We start from the raw sequence: 12,760 nt of genomic DNA, 5'->3' as shown, positions 1-12,760 counted from the left end.
CTCTCGTTCTCGTCTCTTTCTCTTCACTTTTCTCTGTGTACCTCTGCGCGTAACGAGGAAAGTCGAGATATTGGTGGCGGTAACGTGAGAATGACAACAGATGCGACGGAATGAAATTACAAGTGTCCGGGGTTATTGTGCGGCAGAGTTGCGCTTTTTCAGCGAAATTGTTGTGACAAGTATTTCAACAGGCGACTCCTCTAAATGGGGAAGGAGGCCTCGTGACACTTTTACGGGTGTCAAGTCCTGGTCTTCTGGGAAAAGGGCCGGCCGGTCTCGTCCTTTCGCCTCTACCGGTTCGGTAATCGGATTTAATCGGCTCCTTTTCCTTCCTGGTAGAACAATTCGAACGAAACTGTTGGTCAAACCTGGAAACGTCGATAAACTCGTTGGCCAGGCTTTTATCCGCGTAGAAGGGGTTCGACAGGGTCGTAAGGTCTCCGTGAGTATACGGGACGCAAGCATGAATAACACGTGCAAGCGTGGAACGGTTTGACCGCGGAAATATTGGTAATTACAATGTTCAGGATGTCTCGATCGCATCGAGATTGTGTAAACAGGCTGAGGCGAACGCGCTCGCACAGCTCAGTAACGGGATTAACGGGCTAAAATTGCTCGCGCACAGTTCGCTGGCTTATCTCGGCCTCCCTAATTGTCTATGACTATTCATCAAGTCATTTATACTCGGGCTCTATTATCGCTGCCATCAGTTACCAGGCCCGAGTCACTCCGAATCCGGCTACGACGAAAGCCAGAACCATTTATCTTCTCGTCGAGATGTTCCGTAATTGCAAATCCAGCTTCCACTCTTCTAATTAATGACTTGTTAACGAAAACATTTTTCATGTAATTATACGCGGCTCTCGGTCTCTTTAGCCTGATTGTATTATGAAAGTATTTTAACGTACCATTTTTATTAAAACATTGAGACGGGCAAAATATGCATTACATTCTTTTTTAATTTAATTTAAAGAATTGCTAAAAACATTTATAACAGAATGATTATAAAAAATATATATATATATTTAATACATAGCTTGTGTAAACAGTCTAAAGATATCTACAATAAAGATAAAAAATGAAATTAATGTAACGCAGCACACAAAAAAAATTCACCACGAGTAATTTTATTATTTCTCCTGTGTTGTATATGTGCATATATCGTGTATTATTAATGAGATTGATTGTAATTTTATCATCGAATTCGAATGGTTAAAGAATTTTAAAAGTAAAAAGATTTTTGCTAAGTGTGGGGTTCGAACCCACGCTCCCTGACGGGAACCAGAGCTTAAATCTGGCGCCTTAGACCGCTCGGCCAACCTAGCTTCGCTGTAAACGGTAGTATAATTTCTCTACATATTGTGCAGTGTATATTCAATTTTAAATAAATACAGACAGATGGCACTACTATCTAGACTGGGATAAAGCGCATCAAAAAGAAAAAATATTTTTGCTAAGTGTGGGGTTCGAACCCACGCTCCCTGACGGGAACCAGAACTTAAATCTGGCGCCTTAGACCGCTCGGCCAACCTAGCTCGTTGAGAGCCGAGCCTTAATTTGCAATACATATATCCTTCGATCATTATTAATGATTTTAAACGTGTTAATTGAATCTTCTTTTTGTAGCAAACACAATTTTAACCTAGAAATTCACAGAAATATAAAATATTAATGATTGTGGAAGTAACAAACGAAATATTCGTGTAAGCAATTACGAAGTGTGTAGGTATGTATCGATGAATTGCGATAAAATATTTTATGGGAAAATATATCAGCATATAGACCGCACACTTTTTAGGTCCGATCAACGTCCACTGTCTACTCGCTTTTAATTTATCTGCACGTTATTGGGCGCGAGCGGAACGAATTGCACAACGTCGGTCTAATCCACCGTAAAGTGCTAATGAACTTTTCCACCGTACGAAATGAAAGAAAAATTACAAAAGTTGTAAAAGGCGAAAGGCGATTTGAATAATACAGTGATTATTCACCCTCCTTGTTCTCAGCGTTGACTAATGATCGACTCGAGGAAATAGTCCACGCTCGTAAAACTTGATTGCATTCAGGTAAATCAAATGTTCTCTGTCGCGCAAGCGTATCACGTAATTTTGTGCACGTAATTCCCTTCATGATTGTAATTGAAATGATTCAACTTAACTACCACTAACGTTTATCTGAGTATCGCAACAATACCACGCCCATTGTTAAATGTTCAACTGGTGGGTGTGTTTTACTCTTAGATGATCGTTTAAAAGAATTTGAATTCGACCTACCTGAACTTAAATACTGTAACACTGTAACCGTGAACTGACTATCATGGTCCAAAATAAATAAAAATTTCGTGAAAACATACATTAACTTACAGACGTATTTTACAAATACATGAAGTTTGTAAACAACTCATTGGATATTATTAAATTCTGTTTTTCAACAAAAAGAAACCTAGTGTACATCAATCGCATTATGTAACTGCCCTCCCCACTCTAAACACTCATATATCACGAATCCGAAGCGATAAGAACGAGGTCTTGCATTAAGTAGCTACTATAATCACCGACGTACTTCAATTCTCTTTTTCCGAAAAATAAACTACAAGGCGCTTATCATACTGAGTTTCAACACAGCCAAATTATAAAATGTAAAATTCAATATATGAAACACAGGAATAAAATAGTTCTGTCCCTTAATCTACGCAGGACTTTACATTAGTTGCAAATAATATTAACGATGCTTCATCATAACATAACGAATATTTACAATGAAAATTATTGTCGAGTGCAAAGGGTTAATAATTATGAATCAGATGTAATCTACAGTAAATAGGTTCCGCGGTACACCACACCGGCGTGTTTCCAATGACACTGTTATTTGTCACGTTGACAACAAACGACGATCTTCCATCGTCCCTTGAGTGCCTGTGGGAATCAACCTTTACGTATTTAAATGTGCTGTACATAAGTACTTATCTAAACACTGGATGCAAGTGACGATTTCAAGGAAGACTGATAATCGTTCCCGATCCACCCGCGAGAAAGTCCAACGACCCGTTTCCATTAGTCGCTTCAACACTTGGCACTGTGTTCCACAGATTTATACGCGCATCATCCACGGTACTTCACCGATGTAACGAGCGTGCATTGTGTACACAACATGGCGGCGTGCTGCACCGCCGATAAGTCAGCGGCGACGGTCACGTTACAGGTTGACAGCGCCATAATAAAACCGAATCGCGCGATCCTGACTATATTTCGCGTTGTAAAAATGTTGGGGGATGGAAGCTGGTGGGGGTAGAAGTTAGGGAAACTACGGCGGAAGGCAGTCGTATCGGTCGAGTCACTGTCAGTATATTTATACAGGGTTCTGTTGATGTCGTTGTTGATGTCGGAATCGCGTGCCACCGATGTCGTACCAGTCTGCACTCATCCAGCCATTCGGCTGTACTCGGCCATGTCATTAACGTAATCATTCTCCGTCACTTAGAGAACTTCTCCGGAGAGTACTCGATACTTTAAGCAGTCTGAACTTTCGGCATCACGACCGACCGGACTGCTCGCGAATTTCCACTTACATACATTCGTGTCTCTCAACGACTGTAATTCGTCTTCGAAACTTTGAAGGGACGCACGAACTTGTCCTCTGATTGTACAGAGCGTTTCATAATACGCGAGCATAACTGTGGGCAATTCATACAACTTACCAATATGAGAGAATAATCTTTGAGATTCTTTTTAAGGTATCTTATTTTAAGTTTGATTTCAGTACGCTGCTTGTAGTATTTCCAATGTGGAGTTACATGGTACGGGGTTGACAACGGTAGGAGTTAGAGGACAACAGACTGGTAAATTGTCTTACTCCCCGCCTAAAGTGGTTAAGCCCATAAAATGATGATCACACGGTTATCAGGAAAAAATCAAATAAATAATTTAGGGCATTCGGTCTACTGAATATTTATAAATACATGTATAGTACAGAGTTATTAGCATAAATTATCTATCTATTCTATCGTTCATGATTTGTGTCGGTGGTTCTATGCATTTCATTGCAGTTACGTTTATACATTATGAAACGCCCTTAATATATCACGAATCATTTCAGTTACGTGTTTGTGTTAATAAGACGTGATCCAATGCTACTGGTTTATCGAGACGTTAAACGCCTGAGCAATAACGAAACAGAGAAGTAATTAGTTGAGACACGCATTCTTTGCTAAACACATGTGTTTCGGAACGTAAACTCGACACCCTCGAAACAGATGCTGAATACGCCCGCTGTCCTCTAATTTAGGTTAACATATGTCAAACCTGTCTTTTCTTCAAAAGATTTGAAACCGCACAGCTGGCTAGACGAAAGCTATTTATTCTGAAATCACTCGGATAGAGATGACTGACAGTGGCATTTAGCTAATATGAAAGAAATTCAAATGGAATTCAAGTATCGTATATAACTATGTAGTGTGGTGTATTTAACAGTGAATTTTTGTATACACAATAAAAATTTCAACTTTTTTATGATGAACCACGAAATTATTGATATTATAATAATTTAGTACACCACAGCAAATAAAAAATTATTAATTTAATTATTAATGATTATTGTATCTCAAATTAGTAACGTTTTTTGAGAAAATGGCGACTTTCAAACATGTCCACTTTGGTAATCATCGCTGTGGCTACAATTCGGCGTAGATATAGATCAAAGACCAGCTGCATTTTACCGTGTCGCAACGAAAGATTTTTTTCAAAAACAAATCGCACTAAACGCTCCTATCTTTTACTAAGGATATATAGACCAATCGCTATGTTCTATTTTTCCTCGAAACCGAGGGTCTACGTGAGCTGAAGGCATTCGTGTCGTGCCGTCGCCGTCACAGCGTCGGGCAGTTCTCTTGGGAAAGAGTCTGCAATTGACAGGTTAGGTTATCGAGGAGCAATCGGCGGATGAAGGAAAAAAAGTATTACGAGCCGTGGAAAATGAACGAAGGGCTTTGTAATCTGAAGTCGGTCAAGCAATTTGTTTGTAAACACTGATATTATGGGTATCAACGGCACGTAATCGCCTTCAACCCACACGGGGTTATCGCCCGAGACGAACAGCGTCTCGTTGTATGATTTTTATCCCAAACACTTGTCACGCTATCACTCTTTATAAATACCTTTTTTTATCCACGGCGATTCCCAAAGTGTGTACACACGACGACAGGCACCGGTTATCAGAAATTGACGCAAACTTTCCCGCACTGGTCAACGTTTGAGCACGGTAGTAGGACAGCGCCACCAACACAACAGTCGATATACGATCAATCGATGTACGAAGAATCGATATATGCATTATTGCAAAGTCGCAAGTCATATTTGCCACCGCATTTGCAGGTTGCGTTCACCGTTGGAACATTCAAAAGCAGGTTCGTGGATTAATATTTCTTTATGTTTGCAGTCCGTACCTTTGAGTTTGCGAATTAGTATTGTTCACGTGCTTCTCTCTGTCCCGCAGACTTGCAAAAGAACGTCCCAGGTAAAAGTACAACGGGACTTCCGCTTTCTAGGAAACGGAGACGCTATAATGATGTGTAGCCCTTTGGCTTTGTGCACGATCACAGAGAAAAATTAGCTTTTTGAAATAATCCACGTGTGTTATTGGCTAAAAAGGGTCGTTTCATGTACACCGGCTTATTGTTTTCGTCGTACCACACGGGACTGCTTTTATGCCGATACATCAAAGTGGCGTGCAGCCTACGCGACGTGGGGGACTGTACGTTGCAAAAGTTACGCGAACTGGAATCGAATCATCGCCATCTTAGAAATCCCGATGTGCCGTTCGGTAAGATCTAACATTCTGCTTTGAAGTAAGAGAAATTTCGAAATGTATTTATAAGCAAATAAAGTAAGGTACACAAACCGTTATTTCAAATTGTATAATACGTTTTCTAATAGATCTTTGTTTTCTTGTATCGACAAGGTTCACAATATTGTGAAGATTGAATAATTCTTCAAATAAATTTGGCTCGGATATTGCGCATGAATGTATTCCTGCATTACAGGACATTACTTTGAACGAACATATGAATTTCAAAGTTGAAAGAAAAATTAATTTACAAGGCGTAGCAAAAATTTAATATATTTTAACTTACTAATGATCGAACGTACTTACTAATGAACTTGTATTCGACGTGAAATCCTGTTTACTCGTTTCTTTCATTTTAATTTCCGTTCGGTCTGTGTACCTACATTTTTTATGATAATGTACAACGGTGAAACGCGGAACTTTGTGATATACGCGCATCGAAGCTGAGCATCCAGGACAGAATACACGAGGCGGAGTCTACTGCCGATTGCATCCGCCGACAGGAACACTAATCACGGGGCCCGGTGTCTTTTAAGATTATTAAAATCGTCAGAGCTTCAAAGTCCTCAAAGGGTTAATTACCCTACGGGATATTTATGGCTGGGTTACTCTCTTCCCTCGCTCGCCAGGGAGCAGAGGCAAATAAAGGAGCACGCGGACAGAGAAGAGGTACACGGCGAACTGCCGCGGAAAGAGCCTTTCTCTTCGTGTGTCATTGTCAGGGCTTGTAGATAGATTGCTCAAACGGTAATTGATTTCCTGTGTCATGTTGAATAATGACGCGTTCGATATTAAAAAAAAGGAAGATATAAAAATATGCGAATAATATGCAATTTGTGGGAATACTTTATTCGCACGCTCTAACGTGCAAGTGTTCGATGATTCTCTTATCGAGGAGAAGATTCATTAGTAGATATTGTAAATATCACATGCTGTTTGAAAAATAAAAATAAAATAGACGAATAAAAAACGTTTCTAAATGATCAAGGATATTATGCAAAAAGCAGTATCTCTGCAAGTTGAACTAATTCATGTTCATTTATCAAGCACCACCAACAAAGAAATAATACTTAGGACATCTGTTCTTAGACACGCTGTACATTTCCAATGAATGGGTAATCTACAAATGTCTACAACACCCTGAAAGTTAAATTTCGCTGAAACGTTCAACTTGATAGAACCGTCTGTTGTCGTTTCAATTCTGCTTTACTCCGTCACGGTGGAATACGAAAAGGCGCAGAAACAACCTCGTCTCGGCACGATCGTGTCCGGGGGCATCGTGCGCGGGTTCGAGAACCGCGTAACGCCGTTACCGTGTAACATTGTATTAATATTTCGCGGTTCGGAGGCAATAAGAGGATTAGGCTCCTGGCCGCTGAAACCGGTAAATGGTAGGTATATGCGGTGGCAAAAAAGTCCTGGGCCCGAGGAAGCGACGCGCAGGGAACAAGGTTGCGACGGGTTTGATATCTGCCCGTTTATATCCTGTTGCGAGCGCAGTTAGACAAAGTACTTACTCGAAATCGCTTTAAGAGCAGCAGCGTGCCAACTATGAGAGGTGTTAAGGGGACCTGTGAGCGTCCTAGCCGCGATAATGCGCTCGTATAAACGTCCGTACGCGGCATCGGATTAACGGCGAGAGAAAAAGGTTCGGTCCCGTTGATGGCCGTCCATCGTCGCATTTAAAAGAGCGGCCTGCCACGGCTGTTACGCTCGCCGGGTGATATGATCCGTTGCCCGCGCCGATCTTCCCTTTAGCTCCGACCGCATTAAGTATTCATACCTATACGCTCACTGGTATGCGAATGCGTAGATCGCGAAAAAATAACGGATACTAAATGCACGCAATTCGAACTACCAGCGAACCGTTTTAGTTCCCCGGGCAAGAATGTCGTATCGTTCTTGGAATGCCCGTGACAGGTCCGTATCGCGTCTTGGAAATGGACCGAACCCGACGCGTCTTGCTTTTAGTCGGTATTAACGTTCGCTGGCGAATACGATTTGCCCGCGAAATTTTTGCGAAACCCTGTTAATCAGATGCGAGATTTATTTTCGTCGAGGAATACCGCGGCGATGTGCCTGTGTGCCTGGTTACCTTCTCCATTAAACGTCTTCCGTTTTCATTGAAGTATTCCGATTTTACGGGAACATACGTACTCTTCTTTTTTAGGGTTCATTAATGCTTGGGACTCATTAATGGCTGTACTGCATTAATGCACTCTACTTCATACATACGTGTCCTCTGCTTTCGTTTCATTTTCCAATGGACTTTCCTGGGGTTCTCATTAGGACCCTTCATCTCACAAGATTAGGGTTAAAAGGTATTTATTTATATCTCATTTTAGCAATTCTTGACTCAAGTTCTTGTATTAATATGTTCTTGTAGTACGAATGAACCCTCGGTTCTTCTTGCGAATATTCTCGTTATTGCAATACACCATGAAACATCAACGGTATGTTTCATTGGTTCTATTTCGCCCGCTCGGTATAGCACCTTTAATGTAATAATTCCAGTGTCCCCTTCGGTTAATCGATTCGTGCTTTAATTTCGCAGTAGAGCAAGTTATACGACCCGAAGCGATGACATTAACGAGACGACAGAATTGTCTTCTGTTCTGTAGACGCGTTTCAGTAACTTTAACGCGGCACTAACTTCGGAATGACGTGAATTACATCAGCGGTACGCTCCCCTACAGGGTCGTCCATAATAGAACCTAATTTCCTAACGGCTCCCTTTAAAAGACCAATAAAACTGCTGATTTTTTTTTATAAAACGTGCAAAATAAAATCCGTTGAACTACAAACAAACGCTGTTACAGTGAAACAATGAAGCGCGGTTTGAAAGTTTAAACAGCTGTAACAGGCGGCTGTTGCTTCATAATTTAACTTTTCCGAGATCACATATTTTTGCAACGCTAAAGTTTCTCGGTAACAAAACATCGCGTATAAAATATTCTACGATCCTCCACGCGCGTGTTAATACTGTCGACGGGAACATAAGATCCTCCGTGCACGTTGTTTTATACGCGGCAAGCGCATTTTGCCCGACCACGTTCCGCAATTTGCGCAAACCTGTAAGCATATTCAAACTCGCCATTACGAAGAAAGGTCTCTTATCGTAGCGAGCAAGCGAGGCCGGTCGACATAACGTTTCGAACCCTCGTCCGTCGTACTAAACGTTCCTAAATGAATCGTTAATCGTTAACGGCGCAGTGTTACGACTCTCCGGGCTCGCTTATAAACCGGAAATTCGTCGGTCGAATGTCCGACTGTCCAAATCGTTCGGCAGCCTAGTCTTCCGGTCAATAAAGCCAGCAGCAGCCCGGCTTTATTGCCAAAAGAGAGCTAGCACAGCCCCAACAAGGCCTGGTTGTTTCTGGACTATCATTAAAGCGTACGTTAAGCTCACGTTTTCTTTTTTTTTCATTTCATCGAATCGCGTCTTCTCGTCTTTTTCTCACTCATGCGCCGCGCCCCGGTCGATCTTTTTTTCGGCTCGCTGGTGAAACGAGGCTCGTAGGACCGTCGAAAGGTTGTAAACGGTCGCTCATCCAATACGGAATGTCGACTGCGAACGGGGAATAGTCCGGATTCCAGGCTTTATTAAGCCTTCGGTTTATGCGGGACATTTTGAACGTTGACCCACGTTCAGGATCGGAAACAAAGGACTCGCACACGAGATCATGCGCGCGCGCACGAGCCAGAGAGAAAGGGAGAGATTGAAACTACGAGGTCCGACTGCCGCGGCTTTTGATGAGCAGCATAAAAGCGAAGGCGGTCGAGGCCTGATGATAAAAACGATTACGCTCGTGGAAAACGGTCTCTCTGCCTTTCCGTTTAATCGTCGCGCTTTAGTTAACGCGGATTACAATTTATCTGCGCCGGTTAAACACACCGTGAAAACTCGAACGTTTCCCTGGTCAATTCATTTCATTTCATTGGCCGGACGCGACGAAGAAAAACGATCGAATTACGTAATTACCCTCAAGGTGTTCGCTTTTACGATTCAACGGCTCTTTATAATATCCTTTCTCTCTCTCTTCTTTTTTTCTGTTTATGCCGCGGATTCGAGTCGTTCGAAACAGTTGCGTCTGGATGAAAGGCCGCATTAACGGTCGTTTATGAGAAACGACATGAGATCCGTGGATTTATAGTGTTGTTCCGCGCTGTCGCCTCGACGGCGGACAATGTAACCATAGTGTCCGACGGGTTTTCATGGTTTTATTAACGCTTTTTATTACAACCAACGAAAAGTCTAATTCGCTTTTTTCGCGCTCGAACCCTCAGTCTGTTTTTTCCGCGTCCTTTTCCGGTAGCCCCCGGGGAAGAGGATGCGTTCGGCTCGGTCGCGCCCCAAATAGTCGTAAAATTTGATAATTAAATTTAATCGCGTCTCTTTAATGGCTCCGCGCTATCCGCCATTGTGTTCCGACGGGCCGAGCATGCCTACTTTGATGGTCGATTACGCGAAGCTTTAAAACATATGCTTTATGTACCTCGTCTTCGCGCGATGATACGACATTATGATCCTGACACATCATTAACTTCGTTAGTACTCACGGTCGGCCTACCCTGTTCCGGTTCGCTTTGAATTTCCTGAATCGAAACGGTCGCTCCCTCACGCACTAAAACCGTCCATCGATAAATCAGCGAGAAGCCGGTTACACGCGGCTTCTCCGATTTCAAAAAATTCGTTTATTTATATCGAACTCCGGTACTCCATTAGACAGTGCCAACCGCCGATAGCTCAGGAATGTATATTTTCCATAACACCGATCATCAATCTTGGAGCCCGCGTTGCCATCGAGTAAGCTCCGATTAATCCGAAAGAAATTGATTGAAGTTACATGTAAGTCCTTCGTTGGCTGTTTTACACCGGTCAACGTTCCGCCGTTTCATCCACGACGGAACAGAAGCGGGTAGGCGGTTGTGGCCGTTGCGAAAAATCCGGGGAACGCTATTTGTACTGTCTGTCATAGGCATTGGGCCCTCGTTATATTAGCGACGCGACAGAAAATTTATCGTGTCGCTTAAAAGCACCTAGCCGGGGGTATTAAGCGTTGCGATACTAGGTACCACTCCGGGCAATCTTGTCTTGCTAAATGCCGGAGAGTGCACGTAATTCCACGGAAGATATTGGATAACCCTCGAGTGCATCGTCGACCGTAAACGGGCACCGGGAGGGTTAACTACGTGGAATATATCTTTATCGTCGGTGAAAACGTGCGTATCACGGTGATAGTTCATTTTCGACGTGGAAGAGTGCTTCATCGGGGATCGCCAATTAAAACGTCGTACTCTCGACAATGCCGGTAGAATGGAGCCCGCAATTCCGCGCTTCATCGACGTGGGTTTTTGATGCGGAGTACTGCGCCCGTGCGTCGTCGTGGCCGGGTATATAACGGCGTTGCACACAGCTCGGGACCCGATTCCCGCGTATATACACATGCATACACCGATATGGAAACCCCGGTTGTCGGTGGTGGTTGTAAGAGTCGGTACAATGGAGCAGAAAACAAGAGACGGTCGGGACATCAAAGTGCCGGATGTTATGGAGTGAGAACGCCGCTGGATCCGGCACAGACTGATAATCATCTCTACGAAATACTTCGTAATCGTTAATTACGGCACAGCATCGACGACGCTTTGGGTAAAAGATCAGTCAGTCGCCGGGGGTGTGGGGTACAGCGGGCTGCCTTCGGGGGTGGGGAATTGAAGGAAGGGAGAATATGACGAAAGAGGGGTTTTATAGTCTTTTATATCGCAAACGAACCGGCCCAGATATGTATATACGTATATGTGTGTGTATATTTCGTTTCTCTGTAGGATTCGGGTTCCGATCCCTTTTGAGTCAAGCAACCCCTTACTCAGCACTTCGGACTTCTTTAACCGACGGGTATTACCGATTATTTCTCGTGAGTCTACTTTCCCTCTGAATGTGCGTTTTCCATTGCGCGATCGTAATAAGGTGCGCTTTGTGGGCTCGTTGCTGAGAGGAACGACTTTTCGGGCATCGCCGCGGGAGAGCGGAATATGTCCCGTTTTTCGACCCGCGAACAACTCGCGTATTAAGCTTTCGCGGATTTAGTACGTTCCTTTGTTGTTTATGAGAAACCCTCTCATTGGATGTATTTGATTTCTGCGTGATTTTGGTCTACAATGTTTTACAACGTTGCAACGTACAAGGGATATAAGAATATTTTAATGGTTTTGAAAGGGGCGTATTGCAATTTTCTGCGTTACTTATCTTTCAAGTTCTCAATTTTTAAAAGCCGGTCAGCTAATATGATACAAGTGTTGTGTTCTTTTACATTCGCGCGGAAGCACAGAAACAATTTATCGCGTGTAGAAGATACATCGCGAATTCAACACAACGAATTTTTACGTGGATAAGAGATGTCAGCAGATCTGTAGACAACCGCCGAATTTATCGTCGATGTTGAAATCGCGTGACCCGTCGAGTCGCGGCAGGGCGCGGTGCGTCAAACTACGAGGTAGGATCAAATGAGGCGTCGGGAAATTCTGCGAAAATTTTCTCCGAGACCCCAGCCATGAAAACTTCTCTCCTCCTTTTTCCTTGTTCGTTGGGAAGGGGCGTAAACGTCCGTGGTAAATGAAGCGCACTGGAAAAGGAATCGCCCGTAGGAGAGAAAGGCTCGGCTAAATATTCGAATGCTCGAGTGCATTCGAAGTGGTGCTCAGGCTCGGTGCGCGCGTATCATTTCTCGCTGTATAGCCAAGGTTTATGTGGCATGCATTATCCTTTATCGCGTGTACATTACAAGTTATCTTTCAGCGGTGTGTACCCCTGCATCGGAGTGTCTATACAATCGTACGCGTGCGCGCGAGCGATTGTGTACAGCGTTCCGATTCGCATTTCCTGACTGTTAAACGGATCGAATTAACCGACTCCGTTAAC

At 43.2% G+C, this 12,760-nt stretch overlaps 1 protein-coding gene, 1 long non-coding RNA gene and 2 other non-coding genes across 10 annotated transcripts in view; 1 reads left to right on the top strand and 3 right to left on the bottom strand.

Annotated features, from left to right (window-relative positions):
- LOC116427929 (Death-associated APAF1-related killer) overlaps positions 1–5,270 on the bottom strand; it is a 53,271-nt gene extending 48,001 nt beyond the window's left edge. For 5 of the 6 annotated variants that reach the window (XM_031978826.2, XM_031978856.2, XM_031978875.2 and 2 more), the window contains exon 1: positions 5,153–5,270. The gene's annotated coding sequence lies outside the window, so the exon portion shown is untranslated. The remainder of the gene's footprint in view (positions 1–5,152) is intronic. The other variant, XM_031978884.2, reaches the window with a different exon arrangement.
- On the bottom strand, positions 1,242–1,325 carry TRNAL-UAA (transfer RNA leucine (anticodon UAA)). The gene has a single exon. It is a non-coding gene; the product is annotated as a tRNA-Leu (tRNA).
- Positions 1,452–1,535, bottom strand: TRNAL-UAA (transfer RNA leucine (anticodon UAA)). The gene has a single exon. It is a non-coding gene; the product is annotated as a tRNA-Leu (tRNA).
- A 71-nt stretch (positions 5,271–5,341) lies between the features above and the next one.
- LOC116427959 (uncharacterized) overlaps positions 5,342–12,760 on the top strand; it is a 199,137-nt gene continuing 191,718 nt past the window's right edge. For both annotated transcript variants that reach the window (XR_012998803.1, XR_012998804.1), the window contains exons 1-2: positions 5,342–5,401; positions 5,491–5,817. This is a non-coding gene — a long non-coding RNA (uncharacterized LOC116427959). The remainder of the gene's footprint in view (positions 5,402–5,490; positions 5,818–12,760) is intronic.

Source organism: Nomia melanderi, chromosome 6 (genome assembly GCF_051020985.1).
Source record: "Nomia melanderi isolate GNS246 chromosome 6, iyNomMela1, whole genome shotgun sequence".
NCBI lineage: Eukaryota > Metazoa > Arthropoda > Insecta > Hymenoptera > Halictidae > Nomia > Nomia melanderi.
This window is presented reverse-complemented; position numbering and strand designations above follow the sequence as displayed.